This window comes from Corvus cornix, chromosome 20 (genome assembly GCF_000738735.6).
Source record: "Corvus cornix cornix isolate S_Up_H32 chromosome 20, ASM73873v5, whole genome shotgun sequence".
NCBI classification, from domain to species: Eukaryota; Metazoa; Chordata; class Aves; order Passeriformes; family Corvidae; genus Corvus; species Corvus cornix.
In genome coordinates, this window is record NC_046349.1 from 2453545 (window position 1) to 2481326 (window position 27782).

The following is a 27782-nucleotide window of genomic DNA, read 5'->3' on the forward strand; positions in this document are numbered from 1 at the left end:
TAATAGGGGGACGCTTTTTTTTTTTAAGTGGGATGTTTTGGGGTATTTTTGATTTTTAAAATGCAGACAACTCAGCAGATGAAGCCTAAGGATCTCCAAAGCACAGCTCCCATGGGAGCCAATCCCATTCCAGGGGTGCTCTGTATTGCACTGCCAGCATCTCCAGTGTCCATGACCCCAAACAAATCACCCTCTGAGATGATGGTCCCCACTCCCTGCTCTTCAAGCTGCCCCTCCTCTCGCTCAATTAACTCACTAATGAGATGTGAGCAGCTTGTCCCACCCAGGAACATGGCCGGGTCCCCATCACGTCCAGCTGCACCCCAGCTCAGGCTGTGAGGGAGCTCAACTCGACTTCCACCTCTCTCCAGTCATGCAAGCTGGGCTTGGGACCATTACCATCTAATTTGTTATCCACAGCTCTTACCAGTTGACCTGTCAGCTGCAAGAAACTCAGCTTTTGAGCCAGGGCAAAGTGATTAAATGCTGCATTCCCATAGAGCACTGAATAGGTGGCAAACTTCTGCACTGAAATACAACACCAACCTGCTACTTCTCGACTCCCAACAACAAAAACGCTGCTTTCGAGAGCAGGGAAGACACAAACTGGCACCTGAGCCCTCGTGCTGCTGCCTGGGATCTGCTCTGTCAGCCCCAGCACCTGCTCTGCCACCGAGCTGCCTCATTTATTTTCCTTATGGCAAGTCATGGGGAATGCCAGCGAGGTAACAAATGAACTTCATTATTCCCAGCATTTCTTTCTGCTGTTTGCAGGAAGGGAAAGCAGGGATGACACACACTGAAAATCCATGTTTTCCTGCCCTGTCAGTGCAGGTGGAGTAACTTGAGTTGGAATCACTACAAAATCCACGTCCCAGAACATTTGTGTCTTCATTTATCTAAGCCTGCTTTCAAGAAAAGGAAAAAATTCTAGGCTTTGCTTTCATGAAGTGGGGAGATACTGAAGCCAAGGGAAACTACTATTAATTTTAACATATAATAACTACATTAATCCCATATTGCAAACTACTAGACATGTGGTCCAACTTCCATACAATTGAACCCTGATGTGCAGACTCTCCCTGCCATTTCCATGCACGAATATGATGTTGAGATGAATAACCATGCATTGATGTAGGAATATAACATCATTTATACATGTAGGCACCTATTCCAGGCAGGTGAGTTTATCAGCAAGAGCAGGGAAAACCCCCTGACTTTCTTTCCTCTCCAAAGAAATGCAGCAAAACAGTGAGAGAGCTGATTTTGTGCACAAAGTTATGGGTATTTCTACCACAGAAAGTCTGGGTTCCCTCACCCAGGCAAGGAACGGAAACATTGCTAAATGACCCAAATTTTTCTATCAAAACAGCACTAATTGTGCCTCTCCAGCACTTGGTGTCAGCTGTGTGATGACCATCCAGGCACCCACTGTCACCACCTGCCTCCTCTTCCTCTCCCTCTTCCCATGAAACCCCCTTTCCCAGGTGTACATGGCCAACCTGGTACTGCCATACTCTGGAGAGCACAAAATCCTTGAGTTTTCTCCAATTCCTTCCTAAAATGTTCCTAGGGCACATTAAGAAAGCAGAACTAATTTGGTTAATTTACAGGGAGGAAGATAAATTTCACATGGAATTTATAACCCCAAAATAAAACCAGCTACTGTGTGAGACACCAAAACTGAAGCCCACAAGAAGCCAACACCTTCTTTTCCAAGCCCACTCCAACAGACAAGAAGCAAACAGGATTGTTAAATTTAAAAGCTTCCTGCTAATGACCTGGGGCATCTATAAATGGAGATAAAAACCATCTTTCTGAAGCTCTTCATTTTTAGCCTAAACACATCCATTTAATGAGAATCATGTGAGCAAACCAGGCTGTGACCAAGGGCTTGAGTCAGCCTTGAGTTGACCTGGGGCTAAAACTGAGCCAGTGAGCTGCTCCCTGGAGAAAGGCTGCCTTCCTAGTCTCATTCTTTCACTTCCACCACTTGGAAATATTTACTGGCTCACCAAGAGCAGCTTTTCAGCGCTGCCTCCAGATGTGCAGGGAGGGTGCAGAGATGCTCCTTGAAACGTGTACAAGTCACTCAGCTGTATCACTCACCTAAAGAGTCAAATGCCATCACATATTTTGGATGATAGTCTAACAAGAATAATTGTTGTCAATGACTGAATGCTCCAAGTACCAGAGCAAGACACCTGTCCAGACTGGAAACATTGAACTGTTTTCCTTCCGAAACTCCTCCTTGCAAGCTTTACCTGGATTAGAAACCCAAATGCTGTTGCTACTTCTCAAGCAGTGCCTGCAGGAGCAGGCCAGACATGTTTATGGCATGACACTTTGGCTGCCAAGCTGCCAAATGTCCAAACTTTGCAGTGACATGTGCTCAGCTTTGCAACCAGGACCTGCCCAGGGTAACCAGGGAAGGAGGCGGCAGCGACGTGGACACCTGGGCGGGAGAGCTGCCTCCCCGGCCTCAGACACACTGGAATTTCACATGGGAAGACGACTCGGAGAGAGCAAAACCCAATGAGATGCTGTTTTAGTCTTGGCTCCATGCAAGAATTCCATCTCCTCCCAACAGTGGCGGGCTGTGCAGCACAGATTTCGCAGCGCTGAGTTACAGATCTCAGACGCTCGAGCTGCCGGCTGGGCACGGGCAGCTGCAGGCACAGACCAGGCTGTGCTCCTGCCCTATATATTCATGTGTCCCATTTAAGGAGCCCAGGTGTGCAAGAGACTAGAAAGCCCAGAGCTGTGAGTACACCTGGAGCCCTCCCTCCCTCCCCAACACGCTGCAAGGCCCTGGGTTCATCTGTCTCTGCTCTGGCTGTCGGTGTGCACCAGATTTCCTTCGCTGCTCCAGTTCCCATCCTGGCGTAACAAATTAAAAAGGAACATATGTCAGGATTAAGTGCAGCTGATGACTTTCCTTTCTGGAGAGGAGAAAGAGCAAAGTGAGACGACGGGACAAGATGGCAAGAGAAAATCTGGGGTCTCAACAGATCCTCAGAAAAGTCCCACTCCTGCATTCCCAGCTCTCCAGCACCACAGCACATTTCAGAGGGGGCAGTTTCAACACCAACTCGAGACAGATTTTATCCTGTTTATGTTCTTTAAAGAAGTCTTCCACCTATGGTGTTTAGTACAGAGAGAGTGTTGCTGGGACAGGTAGCCCCTGACGAATGGCCAGCATTTACTTGCACTATAAACTGCATAAAGAAGCTGCTTTATCACTCTCTTCATGCCTGTGGTCTTGAGAAAAGGGAAAAAAAAACAGCAACAAGTTAGGGAGTATCTCAAGTACACTGGAATTTAAATTAATCCTTAAATTCCTTTGGCAATTAGAGAATAAACTAAGTGATGAAAAAGAAGTAAAAACAGGGCATGAGGAGAACAAAAAAGCAAGATAAGGAACTGGAGAAGAGTGACAGCGAGGCAGACAGACACAAATGGTCTCCTCCTCTTCCCAAAGTCCAAAATATAGTTCAAGGCAGTATCAGGAGGTGCTCCATTCTGCTCAAGATCTAGATTCCATGGCAGAGCCATGGATTTGCTGAGACCAAGGGAACAGAGGAAGAGCCACTGCTACAGTGCAGAAAACGTGGATGTTTTATCTGAATTTACACTGTAGTGTCTGCATGGGCACAATTTAATCCCTGAGCGAGCACATGGAGTATGTGCAGGTTTAAACCCTGCTATCAGCTCGAGACAGCAAAGCTTTCCTCCTCCCTCACGGGACATGGATTTAAAGCCTGTGGCTGGGTGTTTGGAGGGCTCCTACAGCAGGAACGTGGATATCTTCAAGCCATTCCTGATGCACGGGTAGGATTCCCCTCGATTCCCTGGCATGAGAGTTAAGGAGGAAGGATGAACCTGCCTGCCCTGGGAGTGACTCTGGAGCTCTCATTTGTAAATAAGCTGCAAAGAGTCAGAACCCCGTCTCCCCAATCCATGTGCCAGACTCGAGCTCTCCAGCTTTCTGCAGATGTTAAACCATGAAATATCTTGGAAGAAATAAGAGAAAAACCACATTAAACGTGAGACAGCCCTGCAACACCAGCAGCTATGCCCAGGTAAGGGTTTGCTTTGCTCTTTGGCAGCTTGCAGGATGGAGAACAGGCTCAAAATCAGACTTTGTCAGCAAAGCTTTGACCACCAAGTGGTTACATTGCAAACCTGTAAATTAACAAAGATATTTTTTGAGCAAAAGGCTGTGTACAAGTGTTTGCCCAGTGCTTCAGTCTCAGGAGGGAAAGCATGTAATGGTTTCAGACAGAAAGAAGAGGCTTAATCAAAGCAGATGTTTCCAACTTTCATCTAGAAGAGGCAGAACATATTAATAACCTAAAAAGCCTCTCCTCACCTCAAAAAGTTAAAAGCCCCAAATTCATACCTGCCTCTTGAGAGCAAGAGACTGGAGAACTGTCCCAGTAACAGCAGCCAAGCTTAGCTCCAGCAGGAAAAATTCTTTGCTCACCCATGAGCCAGGTCTGAGCTTGTTCCGGAGCCAGTGGACAAACAGACACCCCAAAGGTGATCCAGCTATCCCAGAACATCCCCCAAAGCAAGGGAGATCAGCCACACTCCAGCCACACCTCTCCTTCCACTGGCCCTGACACCTCAGGTGAGCACTTGGACTAGAGGCATGAACTACAGATCACCTAAAAGTCAGCAAAATACCCCCTTCCTACAAACAGTCCTTGGAACTTCTTTCCCCACCGTTTACACGGATCAGAGTTCCTGGTTTAAGATAAAGCAGTGCCAAACTTGGCTAAATGGATAGAGAGGCCATTGGAAACAGGGAAACGAAGGAGGGACAGACCTTTAACAGCCCCTTCTGACCCACACAATTCTATAATTCTACAAGCAGCTCAATGTATCACCGTGGAGGACAGGCCAGGGAAATGCCCAAGCCCAGCCATGCCAGCCCCAGCGGCCCCAGCGAGGAGGATGTGCTGCAGTTGGCTCATCACAGGGTCCCTGTTGATCGTCTGAATGCAGACGAGAGGCAGCATCAGTGTAACCTGACCCGATAATGTAAATAGGGTGAAATGAAATATGGTTCGCCACCTCCCCAGCTTTGGCGAATGTTTATTTTGAATAACATGCTTATCTGCTCCAACTGCTCACCATCTGTTTTCAGTCTCCACCAAGCTAATATTTTTCACATTTAGGAACTGAGAAATGGGAAGAATTACATTTTAATTTTATTAACATCTTTCCTCTGCTCCAAGGTTGCCTTTCCCTCCCCTTGATGGCTCTAAGCCATCTGTAGAGCACCTTTGCAGTTCTCCAAGGCATGCAGATGAGAGGTGATCTACATGCAAAGCAAGAGCATCATTACTCAGGCTTCCAGAAGATGCCATTTACTGCTTCTCCACCGCAATTCCCTCCCTCACCTGCTTCCAGACAGCTTCCCCCAAGCTCAAACTCAAATCACATCGTCAAGGGAAAAGTAGTATTTTATCTTTTTGCGGCATCGCTGCATCAAAAAGCGATGGAGGGGGAAGACTGAAGATAAGCATCAGGAACAAGGCAGCCAATACAGCAGCTTTCGGGAAAAAAAGGATGGTTGGGTCTGTCCCAATTTGGAGACGTTGGGAGGTTTGTAGTCAAGATGACTTCTCTATACAAATCCCGACATTTATTTGCACGAGGGGTGGTTTCTAGAGGTCTTTCTTTGCTTGAGTCAACAGAAGGTCATTTACAACCAGAACTGCAGGACACAAGTGCGTGGCATAACCAGGTCACCAGCAAGGCCTGGTCACACAAGGTCCTTGTCCATCCTCCTCCCTCCAGGCCACGGAGCTGGCCAAGATGATACTACAGCATCTGTGGCAGTGGGTAACTCATGGCACTGCACAGATACTTCCTCCACTCCATGTGATCGGCCTATTTTTACCCCATTTAGCTTGGGTTTATGGCACATGCCGGCTCCTGAGCTGTAAGATGCTGTGGGAGTGGAGAGGGCTCGGCACCTCGCAGGAGAGCCTTGCATCACACAGGAGGGAGCTGCTGAGCCTGGGATAGGCATTTTATAAATCAAAAATAAATGCGTGTATCTCCATTGCCATCTAGTCCTCTCCCACACACAGCTGTTTCACTTTAAATCTCAATTCAATGTGAAACTCAGATAGAAGAACTTGAAAGAGCAAAGTATGTTATCGTTTGCAAGCAGTCCAGAAAGCAGTTAATAAGGGAAATAAGATTAATAATTTATTCCTGAAGGCAGACTGCAGATCTTTATCCGTCTTGCCCTTCAGTGATTTTTATAAAATCCTGTTAATGTGGCTGGCTCTACAAACTCAGCGGTAGCACAGGTTGGATTTCGGAGCAGTTCCCACCCAGACAAGGCGGCTGCAGCTCCAGCTCTGCCTGTGCCATGGCCATGTCAGACCCATCAGCACAAACCTGCCTGCATGGCATTCCTGCCTCCTGAGCTCTGCCTTCCTCTGGGGCCATGGACTCAGGCCAGGACCAAACCCATGGATGCAGGATTCACCCCACAAACTATCACATCCAACACGCCCCAGAGCTGTTGGACCTCAAGCCCCCAAATTCTGGTCATCTTGCTTCTACAAGAACACAAACCACTCTGCTGTGGTAATCCCCACTCTCCTGCTCTCTGTTCCATGAAGGAGGCAGGGAATTGTTACTCAGAGCATGAAAGCTGCCCTGACAGCCATTTCCACCCAGGAGCTGCTGCTGCTCGAACCACCACACCGCAGCCATTCCCTTCCCACACCACTAGCATCCCTACAAATAAGTTCTGGGGACCCAAGTTCAGCCCTTGATGTCCCTGATGTCATCCCCCCAGTGATGAGCAGGTTTTGCTCATCACTGTCTCAAAGGGATGCTGTGAGCTCTGCCAGGGAGCCCATGGTGCCCCAGGGCACAGAACCCTCCTCATCCTCACCAGCTGATTGCTCTTCCCCCACTAGAGACAGCCACCCTGGAGGGAGGGATATACTCCTGGAATATAGCCCAGGAGAGTATATTCCTGGAAACCAAGGCCTGCATTGCAGTTTTAGGACAGGAAGCACTTTGGGGATTGAGGGGAGTGATCCAGCCTTCCCAAACCACCCTGTTGGCTGGGTTATAGCCTGGGACAGGGCGCTCGTTCAGCAAAGCCAGAGTTGCTCACTAATTCGTTTGCTTAGCTACTGCTAAGTATTTTGGTAATTTTTCATTAATTCATTGTTCCATTTAACATTACAGAATCAAGACTATTTTTTATTTTATAAATCACCCACTCCTATAACAATATTAAGAAATATTTCCTCCTCCGCACTATTTACTCCTTGGGCTAAAGCGCTCGGAATGAAAAATGAAAGCAGTTACAGATATCAAACAGGCAATTATCACAATCATAGCAAAAAATTAGTTCTTAAAAGTCTCAGCCTGCTGCAGTGCTCTCCAAAGCCTCTGACTGAAACAACGGTGGCGGGAGCAAAGTTTCCAGATGGGAACATCTGTGCCTCATTTGCCGCAGGGAAGAAAACACCAGGAAGATTAACGGCTCCCGAGGCTGGTGGAGCCCAGACACAACACGTACAGAAGGGATACCGTGGAGAAAGGCTTGGAGCAACAGCCTGCTATCAAAGATTATTATTATTTTTTTTTTTTATTTAATGATTATTTTGCGGGGCTTCTACATGTGGGGGAAGGAGAGCTTGAGTTTTGCTCACTGTAAATTTTGTGTAGAGTGAAAGCAAGACTTGAATTAATCATGCTTATATTAAAAAAAATAAAATAAAAGCAGCACTTTTCCCATCTACTTTTTAGATAGAAAAAGTAATTTTAAGAGTTGGCTTTAAGGGGTTACACCCCCAAAAGGTCTGAAATTGCTCCCTGCCCAAAGCATCAAGGCCATGGATTTGCCCCTCTGGGGTCCAGTGAACACCAAGTTTACACCAGAGAGTAAGAAGTGATCCAACAAGTGAGAAACTCATGGTTGAATGATCAAGTCTCCCCTGACAATGGCAGCAAAAGCCTGTTTCCCTCAGGAGCATTCCTTAAACACTACCACAGTTTAGGGACCACATTTCCCTAGGTGGGCAGGCATATAATCCACAGGTTATATAGAGGAACAACTGAGCACTGGGATTTTGGGAATGCAAATCTGTTTTTCATTCTGCTTAGGCTAAACACCACGGGGTAAACAAATCTGGAACTTTTGTACCTGTAAAATTCTGGGAGGTCCAAAAGAGGGGAAACACAGTGAAACAAGCTCTAAGTTTAGAAAGCATTTTCCACCTTAACAGAGGCTTCAAGACAGCCTTTAGGACATGATTTTATCTAGCCCTCATAAATCCTTTTAAAACTTGGATTGCTGGCCATTTAACAAACAGCTCCACCCTTCTGCTCTCCAGATGAAACACATTCGCACTGGGCTCCATTTTGTTCCCTCCTTCTCTGACCCAGCAGTACCAGCAAAGCAGCAGAGCCTGGGGAACCGTGGTTAATTGGCATCCTCTAATTACTAATTAGCTCTGAGGGGCTCTCTGCAGCTCCAAACAGTCAACAGGAATGCATCCACTGATTTAAACAGGCTTGGGAAAAGCAGAGCTGCGGAAGCAGGCTCCTAGGAATGACCCAAGGAACTGCACAAGGAATCCACAGCTCCCCATAGAGGATCCAGCACGGGGCCACCACCACTGCAGCCCTTGCTGGGCTCTGGAGGAGCCTCAGGGAGGCTACAGGGTTGTCTCACCCAAGAGGAGCATTCCCAGAGGGTTCTGGCTGCTCTGCAGCTTCTCCTGCACAAGAGCCTCTCACATGGATGCTGCAATTAGAGAAGTCCAAGCAGCGTCTGTGGCTTGAAAATCCATCAGAAGAGATTTAAGCCACCAATTCATCCCACCACCACTCCACAAACTGCATTTAGGACCCTGAGCCTCCTCACTGTCCAACTCCACCCTTTAACAAAAGAGCTGAGGAAAGGGCAATGTGCACAGAGCAGATCCCAGCAGGAGCTGACAGCCGCCGGTGCAGCACACCCAGCAAGGCCACAGCTCCCACTCTGCAGCACTGCCCTTCTCCCCGCTGAGCTGCTCCAGGAAATCCAGGCGAGCACTGCAGCTCTGGCATTCCCATGGCTTCCCCAGGAGAAGCCCCTTCCCAGGGGAGTCCTGCAGCTTCCGCACTGTGAGTCTGGTTCATCCCAAAAGGGATGGTCACCAGGTCAGCGACCCTCCTTTTTCACTGCCTGGTGTTTTATATCCCAGCTCTCAGCTTCAGTAGGAAAAGCTGTGGAAAAGGAGGACATTTTCTAGCCAATTCCATAAGAAACTTAGGAGGTGCAGAGAACGATGCTGTTTCTGGGTCAGCACAGTGAGCCCCTTTGCTGAAAGCTTCCCACCAGCGGTCCCGCTCTGCTCACTGCGGGATGAAACACTGCCTCTCCAAGGACAATCATTTTGGGAGTTTCCTCTGAGAAAAGCATCCCATCAAGGAGAGGCCACTGCACCTCCTGGTGCATTTTTAACCCCAAGCAGCTGAGGGATGGTGTGACACCCTTTATCACAGTGCCAGGTGAGCTCAGATCCCAAACCCACAGCTCCTGGCACTTCGGATCCTGCCCACCCTTGTGCCTCTGCTCACAGTTAGCTGCTGGGAATAAGCCTGGCCACATGCAGGACAAGTTCCTACAGGGATGTGAACGGCCTGCACAAAAGCTCCCACAGGTTGTTATGAGGGCAGCAAGGCTTACTCAAGTTTTTTGTCATCAGAGAACCCAGAAATCCTTCAGCCGCAGAAGCTCCTTCGGGAGAGACAGCCTTGTCTGTGAAACGTGTCCTCTTCCCTGGGCATCCCTGAGATTGGATTGCACCTCCACAGTGATTCTGCCTCACTGGATACAACAAACACAGGCATTGTCCATGACGTGGACAGGTCCCCAGTGCCACACTGCTCTGCCTGGCACACCCCAGGGATCCCTACAGCAGGGCAGAGGCAGCCTGGAGCACCTCGGAGGAAGGAAGCACAAGGAAAAAGGGGAACAGCTTGAAAATCATTAAATCGTTTAAAATAAAAGATGAATTTGAACCCACCCTAAAATCACCCACTAACTGAAGATTTGGGAGCTTTAAACCTGACTACTAAAGACATACAGGAGGAGTTTTAAGTCAAGCTTTAAAACCATTTAAGAAGACATCCCTCTTGCTGTCCTCCATCTTCCAAACCCTGCTGCTTGACAGTTTGGTCCCCAACATTATAAATCAACCTTAAAACCAGCACTGACCTCAGAAAACAACCAGTACTGAGCAAATCTGGATTTCTTAGAGCATCACAAATATCACTGAGCACACAGGGATGTGAGCTAATGAGAACAGGAACAGCAGGTCTGGGGTTTAAGGGTAGGGGTACCCAGTGAGTAGAGAGTACTCAAAATGAGTAAAACACAAACTGGGGTAAAAAAAGTCTCTGCATACCAGGCAGACCCAAAGCACCAGTGCCAGCAGCTCAAGCACCACTACCAATAACTGTAAATAACAGCAATTAAAAAAAGCAAGGGCACTTCTGAAAGAAGCGAGATCTCAAGGCAGAAAACCACATTTAATCCATAACAACCAATGTGACCACAGAGAGGCACAAATAATAGCAAGGACACCCAAAACTATTACAAAAGCCTATATTAAACTAGAAAAAACCCCCAAACAACAAACCTGTTTATAAAGCACAGACCAGGTACAAATCCTGACCATCTGGAGAAGGAACCAGTCCCCAAGCTCATAGTCAGAGGGGCCAATTTAGATGAAAACAATGGTCATTTTAGCAAAAACAAAACAGAAACCAAATCCAGTGCAAAACAAACCACTAACCAAGTTCTACCACAAACCCAAAATGAAGCAATCAAGGAAGGATACAGAAAAACATCTCCCTTGGGTCCCTGAAGTCATACCATTTCCAAATACAAAGCAGTCTAACACAGAGTCTCCCTTCTCCAGATGGAGGCTGAAGAGCAGGAGCTCACCACTGCCAGCCAGCTCCAGGGCTAAAGTTCCACCAGACTTTATCCAAAACTGGGCAAGTTGTCCAAGAAATCAAGGAGGAACTTGGGAAAGATTTGGGAAGTCTCTTTCATCCCTTTTATTTACAACCTCCTACAAGTGCCAGAGGGGACTCCATCCTTCTGTCAGTGTCTGCAGGGAAGGGTCAGAGCAGGGACCAGACTCTGCTCTGTGAGGACAAAAGAAACAGGCAGGAACCGGTGCCCAGGAAGTTCCACCTGAACATGAAGAACTTCTTTACTGTGTGGGATTGCCCAGAGATGGCAAATATCTCCCTCACTGGAGGAATTCCAGAACTGTCTGGACACAACCCTGTGCCATGTGCTCCAGGATGACCCAGCTGGAGCAGGGATGTGTGACCAGAAATCCGGCTGTGGTCCCTTCCAATCTGACCCACCCTGAGATTCTGTGACCAGGAATGTCCCTTGCCCCACACAGCCAGGGCGGCTTTCCCAGGCAGCGCTGGCACAGTGCTGGCAGTGCTGCCCACACCAACACCCTTCTCACGGCCCTGCTGATATTCCTGAGGTAGCCAAGCCTCGCTAATGACTCCCCAGCTCCCTGGCTCTGTGGAGAGCTCACTTCATTCACTTGGGCGCTAAGTGCATTCTGTGCTGCCCAGCTAATAGTCCCTGCCATCAGTGGCACACACAGGAGCCCTGCCAAGACGACAATTCTGCCTCTTAAAAACACTCCTCACACCACTACACAAATTGCTCTTCCTCTGTGCCCCAAGCCTGACCAGCATGTGGGAACTTTCCACCATTCCACGGAGCTGGAAGCACAGGAGGAATGCGTTTAGGGGTGTGTTTTGGAGGGGTGTAGGGGCCTGATGATGTAGAGGGGCCCCTACACAGCTGGAGCACCACGAGCCAGCATCTCCGGCAGAGTCCGGGCACAGAGAGATCGGGATGGACAGGAGAACCATCAAAAGTCACTATTTAGAATCGTGGCATGGTTTGGATTGGAAGGGACCTTAAAGATCACCCTGTTCCAACCCTCTGAACACCTTCCACCAGACCAAGTTACTTCAAGCCCTGCCCAACTGGGACACAAACACTGCCAGGGATGGGGGATCCACAAATTCTTGGTCTGTTGAGGGAATGATCCCAGCAGAGATGGATCAGAGCAGTGACTGTTTCTGCTGTGCCTCCTTCCCCTCCCTCTCGTGGGCAGCAGAGGTGGAGAATTTCCATGGATAACCTCTGGAGATTCAGTGATGCACGGGGACTGGAGAGTGAAGGTTGGCCCAGCAGCTGTTGCACTTGCTTTCAACCCATCCCACTGCAACACAGCACAGACAAGACTTTCCAACTCATCATTCTCAGGGTTGTCCTCAGGTAGTTACCAGTAAACTGCATTAACCTGCTCCCCATCAACTGGAGTACGGGGGAAAGACAAAACCCCCAAAAGCTCAATTGCCAAAACTGCAAGACCAGGGCACAAAACAACCCAGCAAACCCCCAAGTTTGTTCTGAACTGCTGTTTTCATCCCCTGGTCACAGCAAAGCCTGTGCCACAGTGCCTATAAATTTCCTCTAATGATGCAGCAGTGAGGCAGAGCCCCATCTGTGCCTGGGCACAGGTGAGACTTTTCACTATCGTGTAAGTGCAGGCTGCCTTTCAATTACACTCACCAGCCCATTAGGCAAATTAGATTTGCATATGAGAGGATAACTAGAAAGTCAAGAAATAGGCCCTGAAGGAAAATACATTCTATAAGCTACATATTCCTGGGAAGATGTGGACAGGGAGTTTGCTGTTCAACCCAGGGCTACTTTAGGTTTTCATGGTGTTCAGCTTTCTCTCAGTGCTGGCATGGGTTTGAGGACAGCCTCTCCACCAGGCAGAACTGAAGCCAGACAAAGACATCTGCGTTCCCTGCATTCCCACCTCCCTAAAAAGATGCCCATTTCTGCAGGGCTTTGCATCATTTGCAGGTTCTGCCTTGCAGTATGCTGGATAGGAGATTAAAATATTACTGGTGTGAGAGAATTTCAATTGACTCCACCTGGGTTTCAATAATATATCACTAAACTACAGAATTATTTCCAGCACCCTAAGAAGGTCCACGGGGATGTGATAGCCAGTGGTATGGCATTACACTGGTGTCCCATGTCACTGAGGACAGTCATGTGGACTAAACAGTTCTGCTCAGGTGATTTTGAAGAATTCATCTGCCTGCACACACTTTTTTTTTTTTTCCTGAGTGAGTGTATGCAAAACAGAGACAACCTAGCTCATCTCCCAGAATCCAGATGGCACTTGCAAACCTTGTCTGTGTATCAAATGTTGTTTTTTAGATCAAGTGTCCCTGGTTGACAACACAGAACTTCACGATGCTATCTTTAGAGAGGCTTCTCTGCAAAGAAACACCCTTGGAGCATACGTTGCAGGAATATGCTAATGTGGCAGAGTGTTTTCAGCGGCCACAAATGGATCTGTTCCTGGGAGCTCAGACACCCCACAACAAGCTGAGCCTGGCTGGAGATGAAGGCTCACCCTGCCCCTACGGAAAAGATGCGCCAACAAGTGAAAAACCGCAGAGAAAGGTTAAGTTACACCACTGGAGAGATGCAGGATGAGCTCACAGCAAGGGCACTCACACATGAGAATGATGATTACCAAAAAACCCTACTAAAGGAGTGAGGGCAGCTCAAAACAGACAGCAAAATCTGAGATTTTCCATTCCTTGACTTCTCCTACAGGTTTAGAGATTCTTACCCTAGTTCCTGTTCAGCTAAGTGCAAGGATCTTACAAAAACCCAATGATTTTCTTCCTCAAGGTCTTCACTTCCTCCTCCAGATTGCATGCAAAGATAAAAGCAGCACATGCAAAGTAAGTTGTTTAAAACCAGCCCATTAATAAAGAACAAAACTCTACAAAACTTGCAGTTTCACATATTCCTGAGATAGTCATGTTACCCTCAATGAAAAAAAATAGTACCAGTTGTTAAAAGAAAACACCAGCACCTCCCAAAAAACCCACCCTGAGTTGTTTTCTATTCTCCTCAGCTCCAAGAACAAGAATCATCACCTGCATGTGAAAAAGCATGAAAAAACCCAACTTATACACAGTCCCCACTAAGCAGCAAAATGGCTTAACAAAAACCAGGAAAAAACAAAGAAAGCTGCAGAAACAGGCTATGATCCAGCTCAACCCTGGGGTCAGAAGGTGACACCAACAGCACTGAGGTGGCAGAAATAACCCCCTGTGCCTGCTGCTGAAAAGAACATTTCAGAACAGTGACATCAGGTAAAGCAGCAGCTTTTGAAAAAAGAAAGTGATCCAGGAGGTAGCTCCTTCCATATTGCAGGCGCTCACAGTAAACACCATATGGCCTGTTAATTTAATTAGGGAGAAGAAACCCCCTAAGTTTGAGATTTGACTTTGAAGGGTTTAAAACAAGTCTGAGGAAAATTGTTTGAGATACTCTGTTAGGTTGCCTTGCCTCCTTCATCCACCTTCTGACCTGCTGAACCTGGTGGCTCTCCCCAGGCTGCACAGCACCCCTAAGAGCTGGAATTTTTTTTACAAGTCCACTACCTTCACCACCACTGCACCTGCACAGATGCTTCCCAGGAAGATCTGGGTGGTCCATGCCAGGCAGCCAAGCCAGGAGAGGTCTGGATCAGGAAGGAGGTACGTGCAGTAAATAAACCAAGCATTTCAGCTGAACACATCTTCTCAGATAGCAACCAGAATTTTTATCTTAAATCCTCACAATCTACATTGGCAGGTCCCACCCGTCAAAGAGAGGATGGAGCTCACGGTGAAGGTCAACCTGACAAATGGTGGAGCACCAATGCTGAGACACAAAGCCTCAGGGCAAGTCCACTCCCTATCCATAAATAAGTTTGCATTTGTAATCTTGAGATCAACCAACCAAACTCCAGCCATCCCCAAAGACTTTTGTATGTGAACAAAGTCTCACTGCAGCATCTAATTCCAGACTAGCCAGGACACTGCTGAACAAAACGTCACTCTCCATTATGAATATATATTCCATGTCCTCATGTGAGGAGGGAGGGGCATTTCTAGGATCATTTCCAGCTAAAAATCTGTATCTGTACCATGATGGGACACTGCAGCACCACTGTCACGCTGCCCTGCCAGGTCTCAGCACAAACTGCTCAGTGCATCACGCGAGAGATCCCACGGAAGGGGCTGCTGGGGCACCACCAAGAATGCAAAGACACAAAAGGTGATGATTGCCTGAGGAATGGCCTCCCAAGCTGTAACAGCTGAGGCTTACAAGGCTCTGGTAGGCTCTCAACTTTAGCAGCCCCCTGAGGCCCAGGCAGGAGCAGGAACACCTCAGCCATGGTGCTCCAAGGACCACCACCCCCTCAGGAGCTGCTGTGTCAGGAGCCTCCAGCACAACCTTCCTCAGCACAACCTTTAGGGAGTCCCAGCTGGGTAAGGGAACCACAACATTTCTGCAGAGAGGTGCAACAGACCAACCGACCTGGGGCCTGGGACAGAGCTTTGGCACCCAGGCTGCTCGGGCACAGGCACAGAGGGAAGCTCTGCCTGATGCCTCCAGCATGGGCACAAGCTGCCACCCTCCTCTACTCCTGCCTGGCACAAAGGAGGTCAGGGCTGCGTGGACCCACCTGTGCTCCCCACCGGAGATGTTCTGTGCCTCTGCAGAGCAGGTGCATTTCCAAGGCCCAGGTAGGGCAGCAAGGGATGCTCCCTGCCTCCCTCTCTCCTCTTACCAACTGCAGCCCATCTTGCCTCGAGGAAAATCCAGGATGCTCCACGCCTCTCTGCCAGCACTACCACAAGGAGAGATTTTGGGAGGTTTGGGCTTTCATGGAACCTGCTGCCCTGTAGATAAATCGTACCAGAAAACCACATCGTTCCTGGAAATTTGTAACCTCAGTTGGCATGGAGTTTCTCCTTGGCTCCTCTCAAGAGCTGACTACACTCACAAATTAACATCCCACTTGTTCAATTATGTTCTCCTTTTCTATCCAGACCCAGGTTGGGATCTGTGTGTCCCTTTAATAGGTGTGTCACAGCAGTATGCCAGAGTTTCCCATTTTCTAGCACAAAAAAAAAAAAACCAAAAACAAGGCCAAACCCAAATAACAAAACATCTAAAGCCCAGCAGACTTCTTCCTGCTAGCAAGGAAACCTCCTCTCAGGACACTGCAAAGATTTAATTTACTACCAATTGCCCTCTGGTTATTTTACATTTATGGGGTGGGGGCTGAAGAAAGGAAGAAAGCAGAGAGGGTGTAATTAGCTTTGCTTGTAAAATGTTCATCCCAGTTGTAACAGCAACTGGAGCCTATCGGGGGCTTAACAGATTTCAGGGTTTTGTTGAAGCTGAAGGGTCGGGGGGGGGCGGAGGATAAAAAAAGGGAAGAAAAATATAAAAAAAAAAAAAAAATCAATATGTGGATCCTACATCTTGCCACAGCCCCATATGGAAGTAATCAAGCACAAGGGTGGCAGCTGGGGCCAATAACAGTCACCTGCAGTTGAGGGACGTGGGGGTTTCGGATGGGTTTTTAATGCTAATTTCCTGGAGGAACAATGCGGGAGCGGGCGCGGAGCGGCAGCCGAGGGCGGCTGAATGGGGAGCCCGGGGAACAATGGCTGCACCTGGCGCGGGGAGCCGCGCACGGAGCCGGCACGCGGCGGCAGCGCCCGGCACATCTGTTCCGCACAATGCCCGCTCCCCTCGGCACTCACAGCCTGCCTGCCGGCCTGCAACAGGTCCGAGCTGGCCCTCCTCCTCCTCCCCGCTCAGCTCAGGGATGGGTGTCAATACTTCGGGGGGTTTTCGGCGTTGTTTGGTTAAAGGGATGGTTGGTTACGCAGCATCCCGCCGGCAGGTTGCGGCATCCCGCTGCCACGGGAAGGTAAGGAAGGAAAACTGACTCTTGGCTTTGAAGATCTGCAAGTGTTGGCTCTTCTAAATGGTCTTCTGGCCACCTGTGACTGTGCTCCTTCGACACCCCGAGTCCTGCTGCAGCCACCAGAATCCCATGGCCAGGAGCGCGCCAAGGAAATTCAATACGCATTATTCTCAAACCTTAAGCTTGGCTTATAAAAATGCCGCTACCCAGCCCAGTAAAAGGCATGATAGTTACACTTTAAAATGCTTTGAAACCTCTGAAATCGCTATTGTCCTGTTGGACATAAGCTGCTGACACACAAAGCAGTGCTAAGGTCAAGGTCCTGCCTCAGAAAATTGCTTGCAGACCCAGGAACTGAACCCAAGCCTCTCCGTGCTGCACTTTAACTGTGGGATCATCGCTCACCATTTCTTCCTGGCTGCTGCTCCCGCTCTAAACAAAGGTTTTTCCAGCCGTTCCCTGAACGCTGCATGAATTAAGGCAGTCTCCACCATAAAAATAAAAGTTGAACAGACTCCCAGAGACCTGCAGTGACGCTGCCCCCGGGGACTGCTCTGGAGTGTCTGTCGAAACACATTTCATACCTAACTCCTAACAAGCAATCAGATATGGAAATAGTCACTAGATAAAGGCAAGCTTACAATCCAGCCCAGAACAAGTATGGATAAGCCAGCTCTTATAATGGGAAAAAACCCAACAGGCAACAGATTACGACCATCTCCTGCCTTAAATCTGCTGCGTGTGCCCAAGTCCTCAAATGACTGCATTCAGCTCTCCAGCTATACTATAAACATCACATATACACATCAAACAAATCTCATTTTTTGTCCAAACCTTAAAAAAACAGATCTGGAAAAAACAAGAGGCCACCTGGCTCCCCCATCCCGTCCCATAACCGTGGGAGAGCGCTGCCTCCTGCTAAATGCTGCTGGTGGTTACTGCATTTATGGGTCAATTTGGGGCCTGGAGGGCTGATTCACTTGAAAACTCAGCTCCTGCAGTCAAACCACACAAACCTGTCAAACCAGTGATAACCTCTACAAGCCAAAATCCACTGTGGGAGATGCAAGACAAAGCTCTGTAAAGCAGCAGTAAAAGCATTTGGGACTCACACTCGATGCGACAGGCGAGGCAGCATTAAGCGAAACCCCGCTCTCTTGGGAAAACCAGTCCTGTAAGACTGAGAAGAATAAACCAATAAAAAAACCAAACCCAAGAGCCCGACCCAGGGTTCACGTGAGCAAAGCTCCCCTTGCTTTGGCGGGTTTAAACAAGCCTCTGCAACACCAGCAGATGCAAGTTGCAAAAATAGCAGCATCTTGGAAGTGAGCAGGGGCTGTGGCTCCAGTCCCTGGGCAGAGCAGAGCCTGGCTTGGCAGCACTGGTTTGGCCTTTTCACTATTAAATGGAGTTTCTGCTCTTTTCCTCAGGGCATTCCCTGTGTAATAGAGTTCTCAGATTAACGATTTATTCTCCTTGCCTTCAGCAATTCTGCTCCTTCCTCAAACCCTTCAAATCCTTCCCTTGGCTTAGCTGCACTTTCCTGTTGGCAGTACTCACTCCCACTGCCTTTGCTTTACTTCTTTCTCCTTGTTTCCCACACTGGAGTCTCTTAGTTTTGCATTATTTGGGTGTTTCTCTAACTGCTGGATGTGCTGGGGTAGGGCTACCTGGCTGTAAAGGGCACATGGTCATTGCCCTAGGTAGTTCCAAACATCAGACTAAACATCTGATTTCCATATTAATAGTGAAAATCATGTCATCCAGTAGACAGTAGTAGGGGAATAAAAAGTGTCTTCACTTGGCTGTCCTACACCATCTCTATAAAATTATTAGGGTTGGGGACAGAGTTTCAAGCCACCCTCTTCCCCAAAATACAGCTACCTCTCTCATCTGAGCACTCGGCTCATCAGGCATCCTAAATCCTTAAAAATAAAGGAGCCTGAGAAAAAAAAAAAAAAAAAAAAAAAGAAAATTTCCTGCAGGGCTTGAGCAAGACTCTACCAAATTAGTTGTTTAATGGCCAAATTGTGCTGCCCTGATGCCGGGAGAACTTCCGTTTGCTTAATCAGGGCTCGACCTGCAAGGAGACCGCAGGAGCAGCTGCTCCAACACCCTGTGCTGCCTTCACAAACTCGGGCAGTCTCCAGGAGAGCTGCAGCAGAGGAGCATGGCTCTCTGCTCCTAGATATCATCACACCCTGGATGGCTCTGCTGGATATTTTTGGGGTTTCAAACTCCTTTGTGCTGGTGCACTTTGAGACGTTGAAGTGCACACACTCCTTCTGCCTCCTCTCCAGGGACACACAGGAGGTGTTTGGTGCATCTCTAGAAGCAGACATATAATATTTTGAAAAGCTTCTACCCAAATGCTTGCATGCTGCAAAAGAAGGAAAACCTTAAGGTGGCTCACGGAGTGGCCAAACTGGCTGAGCACAAAGCTGCAGCCCAAGCACCCTGCCAGGGAGCCCAGCCAGGCTCTCCCCCAGGAGACCTTGTAATTTGGCATGTTTAAAGCTACCCTGGACAAAGCAACACCAAAGGGAATCCCCCTGCACCAGACAGCCCAGCAAATATTCCTCTCTCTTTTTCCAGCCTGACAGCAAGCGATGCTCAGCCACATTTAAGCTCCCCAAACTTTGAGCACTGATTTTCATGCATCTCCTGTGGCTGGGCGGGATTTCTCCAGCACATAAAATGGACTGAGTATCATTGCACAGGAGCTGAGTGGTGCAGGGGGCAGAAAAAGCAGTTAATATTTTGGGGATCAGCTTAAATATGCAACAGAGGGATCTTTACAACAAGCTACACCAGAGGGTCAGACGAGCAATTTCAACTCCCGAACCCTCCCAAAAGACAGGGAGGGGGGAAAAGGGCAGGTTTAAACGAAATATGCAAGGTCCAGGGGTTACAACAGAAAAAGGAAAATACAGCCTGTCTACAGCTCGACAGTGAAAATACATAGAGGAGGTGTGTTCTGGTATCACAAGATTGATCTGGGAGATTTAGATGCTGGGAGCATCAGTTGCTGCTCAAGGAGCGCAAAGACAAAAAGGGAGCAGTCTCTGCCACAATGCAGAGAAGCCCTGAAAACACTGGGAAAATTAAGGAAATTTGGGAGCCAATGGAAGAAATCCACCTCTGCAGTTTACCCCCCCACTCCCAGCTTCAATACCAGCATGCAGAAACCAGAGTCAGCCTAGGCACAGCAGAAAAACCACGTTCTGCTAAAACACACAAAACGGTTCCTGCTTTGCCATTTCCCCAGAAAACGCCAAAAATCCCAACCCTCTGCTCATGGAGGGGGGAGCGGGGGGAAAGAAAAAAAAAACAACCCCAAACCATTCCATAGCAACACGGAACGAGCTGTACCGCAGCTCTCCTCAGAGAGAGTTTAGTGTTTTTTCAGCTGCAGAATCCTCGCATGCAGCCGGCTGGGCTATTGAAGTTTTCCCCAGCACTGCAGAGGACCGAGGCAAGGCTGGCGAAGCGCTGCGGCCGCCGCCGCTCCAGCCTCTCCCTCTACCTGCTCCGAGGTGGGGGCTCTCACCAGCCCGCCGGCAAAAGCCACGGCGCTCCTCCAACCTTCCTGGCGGCGCCGGGGCTGAGCATCCCCCGAGCATCCCCCGCCGCCCCGGATCCGCCGAGCGCTGTTTAAAAATAATCCCATGCCTTGCTTACCCTACCCAGCGAGGTTGCAAGGATCCAGCTGCTGTGGAATACACCTCGTTTCTTTGAAATAAAAAGAAAAGCGCTCTTCCTCCTCCTCCTCCTCCGCCCGTGATCTTCGAGCGCAGCCGGAGCCCAGCCTGCCTTCTCCTTTCATTAGCTGGACATGTGTCAGGTCCCGCACATCTGCGATTTCTCACTGCCTGGAGCCGCCTGTCCGATTCCAGGGAAACACAGATGGATCCCAGATGGGAAGGTCCTGCCAAACAGACCAGCTCTCCACCTTGCCAGAATACCCAGCTTAGAGGCACACACCCTCGGCTCCCTGCCTGCTCCCTGCCTGCGCCGCGCTGCTGCCAGGCTGCTCGCCAGCTGATGTCACCAGGCACACACCTACCAGCGCCTCGCCGCCCGCCTGACATTAACTTGTTAAATACACGGAATTTGTTTATGGCCGGCAGGAACAGCGAGACAAGGGCAGGAGCAAAAGAAGCTCCACCGCCCCAAACCACCCTCCCCAAACCGGCCCTGCCTTGTGCAGCACCGGGGGCACAGCAGCCTCTGTCTCAGCCCTGGGTTTTGAAATCGGGATGAGCTGTTGGGTAAACCGGCGGATTAATTTTCCGAAGGTTTCCCCACGCACGTAAATCTTCGCTGCAAACTCCCCCCGCCCCGAGCCCAGCGCCGGAGTTTGCGGCGCTGGAAAGCTGGCATGTGGAAGCAATTAGAAGCAACAACAAGATAACAAGACACTGATGTTGCAAGGGTACCAAACGCGGACTGGAAAATTCAAAGGAAGAGCAATTAAATGTGTAACATACTACCCGGCTCGAAGAGGAAGTGTTAAAGGAAAATGTAAATCCGAAATGTTTTATACCGGGAGTAAACTCCACCAGAGATCTCAGAGCAGTGAAGGAGGCTCGGAGCAGAAACCCACTGGGCACGACCACATTTGACCATTTTCCCCCTCTCATTAATGGACAGACGTGGCGGCTCTGCCACCTACAAACCTCCTGGCAATCCTGACAAGCTGCTCCCCGAGGTGCGGCGTGAACAACAGATATTAACTGGAGGCCCCTGACTAATCCCATCAGCCCGGCACCATTCACCGCCAGCCGGGTGCTGGGCAAACACGGATTTACACAACAGCATTCCTGGCCACGCAGGCTGGCATCCCCGGCTGCCGGGGTTCTGCCCTGAGCAGGGGCAACCACCCCTCCAGACTGCCCAAACTATCCTGCTCCACACCATCCCACTCCCAGCTCCTGTAAAACCACCCAGGAGGAGAAGCAATGTTTGTATTTTGCCTGCAGACCATGCACAGGCACATTTTAAGACCTCAGGAGGGATTCACTGCTCCAGTCCATACAGCTGAGCAGGTTCAGGTCTTGATACCCTTTCCAAATCTTTGCAGTCAACACCACCTTTCCCTCCAGCTACTTGTTTTGAGAACCAGGGACTCAATACTTTCCCAGTTCTGCAAACTAAGAGCCTGCCACTACCCAAGCTGGGGGATGCTGGTTTTTCACAAGTCCCAAAATCATACATGCCAAATTCTCCACAGTTGGTGTAGGCATGACGGGATAGTTACTTGTTCACAGGCAGCAAAATGCTCCTTTTGATGAAATTCCCAGTGCTGTGGTAGGCTACTGCTAACTGCCAAGCCACGTTCATAAACCTTCTGGAGGTACTGCCCCCCGGCATCTCATCTAACCCTTCACCCTGGCTTCTCTGCTGCTTATTCCTAATTAGTTTAAGGTACCTCTGCTTCCCTTTGGGAGGGAGAAAACTGCTTTAAAGGAAGCATTAAAAAGCATTCTGCAAGCAGGCATGGCATGAGTTCATGAACACACCAACTCCTCCACGATCTCCTCCTGCAGAGGACAGGCCTCCCAGTACAGGCAGGATGCTGCATGGTAATGGGGGCAGAATTTGGGCAGGAGACTTTGGGCTGTTGTAGGAGCACACAAAACTGCTGCTTCCCTGGCTGGGCAAACACATCGCTCTGAGAAGAGCAGCCTGGCTGCAGGCAGAAGGGGCACAGGTTTGCAGCAGCTCTCCCTCCTCCAAACCTCACCCAAGAGCAGCAATTCCACATGCTTCAGTTAGGAAAAAAAATAAAAGTGAATCACATTCAAGTATCAGCACACGAATACCTGGAGCATCCCGTGAGGTGATGCTCAGGCAGCAGAGCAGGTTGGGAACAGGCAGATCCAAGAGTGCCTCCCAGCACTCCCTTCCTCCAGCACCCCAGTCCCCACTGGAGGGGCTGCTGGCAAGGCACGTCAATAAAACATTTAAGTTCAGAAAGTTCAGCTCGCTGGGGCTTCTGACACTTCTGATGGAGGTTGCGCAAAATACTGAAGCTCTCAATATTTCATAAGCTGAGATGGAAAAACCATCTCTAAATTACACAGACAATGGAGGGAGACACAACCCAAGCAGCTCCAGCAGCACCAGAACTAATAATTTTTCTATGGACTTGCATCTCATGGTTGGCTCCCCGGCACCTCACGCTGTGGGGTCCCCAACAGGAGCTGTCCCCGGCCGGGTTGTGGCGACAGCGGTGGCTCTTATGTGGATTGCTTATAAGAAGCAAGCTCATGTTGCAGCTCTGTCCCCAGTGGAGATGGTACCAGGCAGATGGATGCAGCCCTGTGCTCCCAGCATTAAGTATCCAGCACCAGACACCGCTGTTCCCTGTCCAGCCCTGTCCCAGCATCCCCAAACCAGCCTGAAACTGGGCAGTGAGCTCAAAAACTGATTTTGGTCTGAACGTAACAGAGGGGGAGATGCTGTATGGTGAACAGCAGATGCTCAAAGAGATGCTGCCTGTCAGGATCTGTCAGGTCTTTGCGTCAAAGCCATCCCAGAAGTACCCTCAGAAGGCACAGGGACAACCTGGGGCTGGGGGGGCTTTATGGAAAATAGGTGACCAGCACAAGGAGTTCCCTTGCCTGCTTTTTAAAATCACAGTTCAGCTTAAGGACCTGAACAGTTTGTAATGTTTCACTTCACACAAATAAAAGCTGTCCACAACTACGACAACTGGGTTCTAACTACCCTTTGTCAACCCATGGCTAAATAAATCTCTTCAATGTTTTTACAACCTAAAGCACTTTGAAATGTCAAGAACACAGGTCACTGCAAGTATTTTGAGTATAGTTACAACGACTTTATAAACCTTTATGAAAAGGCACAACTCTTTGCCATGGTGTCCACAGCCCAGTGTCTACCAAAACCCCACCATCCTCAAGGAAGAAATCATCACTTCTGGCTAGAAAGGCAGGAATATGCTCAGCATCAGAGTGAGTTTTGCATTCTCCACACACAAAAACTACAGGTGGGATCACCTGGGTGCCCTGAGTAGAAGCCATTGCCAAACCTCCTTTGAAAGCCTCATGGATTGTGCCTTTCACATGATCCATGTGCCTCAGCTCACCCAAACCATGACCTATCCCTAAGCCCATCCCTGAGCTCACCACTGGCAGATGCAGGTCCATGAGGTATAAAAAAATCCACAGAATCCCAGAGTGGGTTGGGTTGGAAGGGACCTTGAAGCTCATCTCATTCCACCCCTGCCATGGGCAGGGACACCTTCCACAGGTTGCTCCAACCCCCTTCCAACCTGGGATGGGGAGTCCATTCACACATCATCTACTGACCCCCCTCACTGTTCCCAAGAGGCTTGTCTGCTCCTAAATATGCATTAAAGCAGATTTTGCAGCCCAGGCATCACCGGCACAGCGGAAGGGAGCAGAACTGCAGGCAGCACGGGGAGAATGCTTTTCCCTGGCTCACCATGCTAATCTGCTTCTGCTTTCTTCTCCTGGGAATGTTCCATGGAAAGAACGATGCAAGCAAAGTTTGAACACTGGGAGCTATTGATACCTGCTGCTCAGTGTGGTTTGTGAGGAAAGCAAGGAAATCTGAAGAATTTTTCCAGTTTCCAGTGGAATTTTTATGCCTGTCATAGCCCATTGCCACAGCGAGCACAAGAGACCCGAACTGCTTCTGATTTCTCTGCTATTCCACAGATATTCCGTGATGTGCCTCGGCTTTATTTTTTGCCTGCTGTGTTCTTACCTCAGAAAGAAGCTTCACTTGAACTCAAGGCAACCCTGGAAAGCCTTTGCCTTTTTAAGCTGACCACTTTCCATTGCACAGAAAAATAAATCCAAATGCACTGAGGCAGCCAAAGCCATTTATCAGGCTAAGTAGAAACCGTAAATTCATACTAACTGGAATCTGATGGAAACCAATTGGGATCCTCCTTCAGGCTCAGGTCTGGCAGGAAAGTCAAACATTTTATTGCCTTCTTTATGCCTTACAAGACAGTGGAGCCAAGAAGGGACTGCTCCCTTTGAAGCGATGCTGGTGGGGTTGCAAGGGAGACTCAGTGACTTGAGTTCAAGCTCAACCCCCCGAAACAGAGATAAGACCTCTCCATTCCTGGCAAATTTATCACATTTAACAAACATCCTCCTTTCAATAAATAATCCATTATTTGAATTAGCACATGGCAGATTATGTTAACAAGCTTAATTCGTCACAGAATCCTAGAGAAAGGTTTGGGTTGGAAGAGACTTTAAAGCTCATCTCATCCCACCCCCTGCCATGGGCAGGGACACCTTCCACTAGCCCAGGTTGCTCCAAGCCCTGTCCAACCTGGCCTTGGACACTTCCAGGGATCCAGGGGCAGCCCCAGCTTCTCTGGGCACCCTGTGCCAGGGCCTCCCCACCCTCACAGGGAACAATTCCTTCCCAATATTCCATCTAACCCTGCTAAGGCAGTAGGAAGCCACACCCTCTTACCACTCCAGACCCTTGTCCGAAGTCCCTCTACAGCTCTCTTGGAGCCCCAATAGACACTGGAAGGGGCTCTAAAGGTCTCCCTGGAACTTTCTCTTCTCCAGGCCGGACACCCCCAGCATTCCCAGCCTCTCCCCAGAGCAGAAGAGCTCCAGCCCTCAATGAAATCCAAATACATTGCCTCCTTCTGGACTGAACACGAGCTGTATGGCTTTTGTGCCATTTCAATCCTGCCCAGAGAAGGGGAAAAGCCATATTAAAAGTTGACCTTAATTGAGCTGGAAGAATTTTACACCCAGAACATCCCCAAGCAGATATTGCCAAAAAATCCCCCAAACAAACAGGGGGAGCAAAGATGCAACAAGGAATTAAACACAACCTGAGGAAGTTACTGAAACTACTTCTGGCAACCCATTAAGGGAGGGGAGACACATCACCTAAGCAGATGATACCTTATTCCTGTGGCCACATATGTAAAGAAAAAACCTGCAGGAATTGATGTCCTGTCCAAAAATATCCCCCCCAAAACAACAAACCAATTCCTAAACCTAACACCCTTGCTCTGATTAGAAATCCAAGCTTCTGTAGCCGTCACGGGTATTTAAACCAAACACAGAAATATGGAAAAAATGAGTAATCCTATTTGGAGAGAGTAAAATCCAGCCTGCACAGGATTAATTCTAGTCCAACAGCTCTGCAGCTTGACAGTATTTTCCAGATCAATAGCAGTGCCATTTGATTACAGATTTGTTCAAATACATACATCCACTCCCCTCCAATTGTCATTTTGGTGATGCTCAACTTTAATTGCCCAACACCCCGACCAGGAGCATTCCTGGCTTTGGAAGCTGTGAGGATGGAGCTCTGCTGCAGCTCTCAGCCACCTCTCCACTACTTCAGAAAACCCAATCACCTGTCTCCATCTGACACTTGTGCCCCACTCCTTGCTGGACCATCCTCTTCAGCACCTGTTTATGGCACAAACAGGCTTTGGAAGCCAAACTCCTCCCTTTTGCAGGTGAGCTGGTGGCTTTGAGAGCTGTGTCCTGGATCACCCTGCTCCAGGCTCCCAGTGCTCCTCACCACCAGATGTGGAAGACCATTTACAATTAAGAAAGCACAGGTTAAAGCCTATCAAAGCAGCAGAACTTGGGGGTTTTTGCCTCATCCCAGAGGCCAATGTGAGCAATAAAATGCACGTGATGGATCCCAAGCCCCTTCCCTACAGCAGGCTCACCACATCCCAGTTTGCTTCCAGCACCTCCCTCCACTGGTGCCTTCCCTGCCACGAGATCTGACTCTTGCCCTGAAAATGGTTTTTCCTTCTTTATCTTGGGCTCTTTTAACAGAAGCCTTTCTCCCAATTTCATCCGGAGCTTCCCTCTGCTCCAGTCCCTGGGACTGCACATCTGGGGCTCAGCTCCTTTCCCAGTGCTTCGGAGGAGGAAAGTGGTACCTCCCCACCACATAGCCACCTAAGGAGCCTCTTTTCTCATTAATTAGTTGTCACTAACCTGGCAACCTTGATTAAAAATATCCCAATTCCAGTCTCCCTTTAGAAAAAAATAAATCCTGAACTGTTTTGTTTATTACACCCAGTAAAACCACCAGCTCAGGATTTTAAGGAAAGCTTCCCAGTAGCATCCCAGTTTGTTGGCTTTGCAGGTTTAGCACTGAGCAGGGTTGCCTTCCTTCCAGCCTCAACCAATCACAAAAAAACCACATTTTCAAACGTGCTTTCTGCTAGTTTTTCCTACATTTATTTTTTACCCATTTTTCTTCGCCAGCTCCCTTCTCCTGCCTTCCACTGACCCTTTAGACCTAACAAACGCTGGCTTTGGGGAGAGAAAAAAAAAAAAAAGAATAAAGAGCCCAGCGCAGCCCTTTGCGCCTGGCCCGGCATTCCAGCGCTGCGCTCCCGGCTCCACAAAGTCTGATTTAGGAGCACTGCTGGGAGCTATTAGTTTACGAAAGGCCCAGCACGCCCACCCAGGCACAGGCGACGGCGAGAGGCTCCCCTTTCACCGCTGCCATGTGCCTCCCATCCCGCCCGGAGCGCTCGGGAAGGCTGTGGTCGGGCTCGGGGCAGGAAGCCAAGGGAAAGGCAGCCCGGGCGGCGGGCGAGGAGAGCGCAGAGGTCAGGGGACAGGGCTGGATATCGTCCACAGCCCCGTGCTGCCGCAGGAGAAGCCATTAATTAATGGGATGCTTATTAAGAGAGTTCAGCCTCCATCCAGACCCTGCCTGTTTTGCTCCTTGTTTCCATGTCCTGTAACCACTTCTTCCTTTTTGTGTCCTTTTCCCCGTTTCCACTACCATGCTTTTAAGCTCTTCTTCAATCTGCTTTTTTGCCTTATTTTTGCTTATTCTCCACTCTCTGCTTCCACCATCTCCAGCTCCTTGCCT

The 27782-nt window shown here is 49.0% G+C and overlaps 1 protein-coding gene across 6 annotated transcripts in view; it reads right to left on the bottom strand.

Annotated features, from left to right (window-relative positions):
• The window catches only part of CBFA2T2 (CBFA2/RUNX1 partner transcriptional co-repressor 2), a 58476-nt gene that overhangs the window by 16325 nt on the left and 14369 nt on the right, over window positions 1-27782 (bottom strand). Inside the window, exon 1 of one of the 6 annotated variants that reach the window (XM_039563365.1) lies at window positions 20582-21092. The exons of 4 other annotated variants lie outside the window; for them this stretch is intronic. The gene's annotated coding sequence lies outside the window, so the exon portion shown is untranslated. Of the gene's footprint in view, window positions 1-20576; window positions 21093-27782 lie in introns of those variants that run through there. One more of the 6 variants, XM_039563364.1, reaches the window with a different exon arrangement.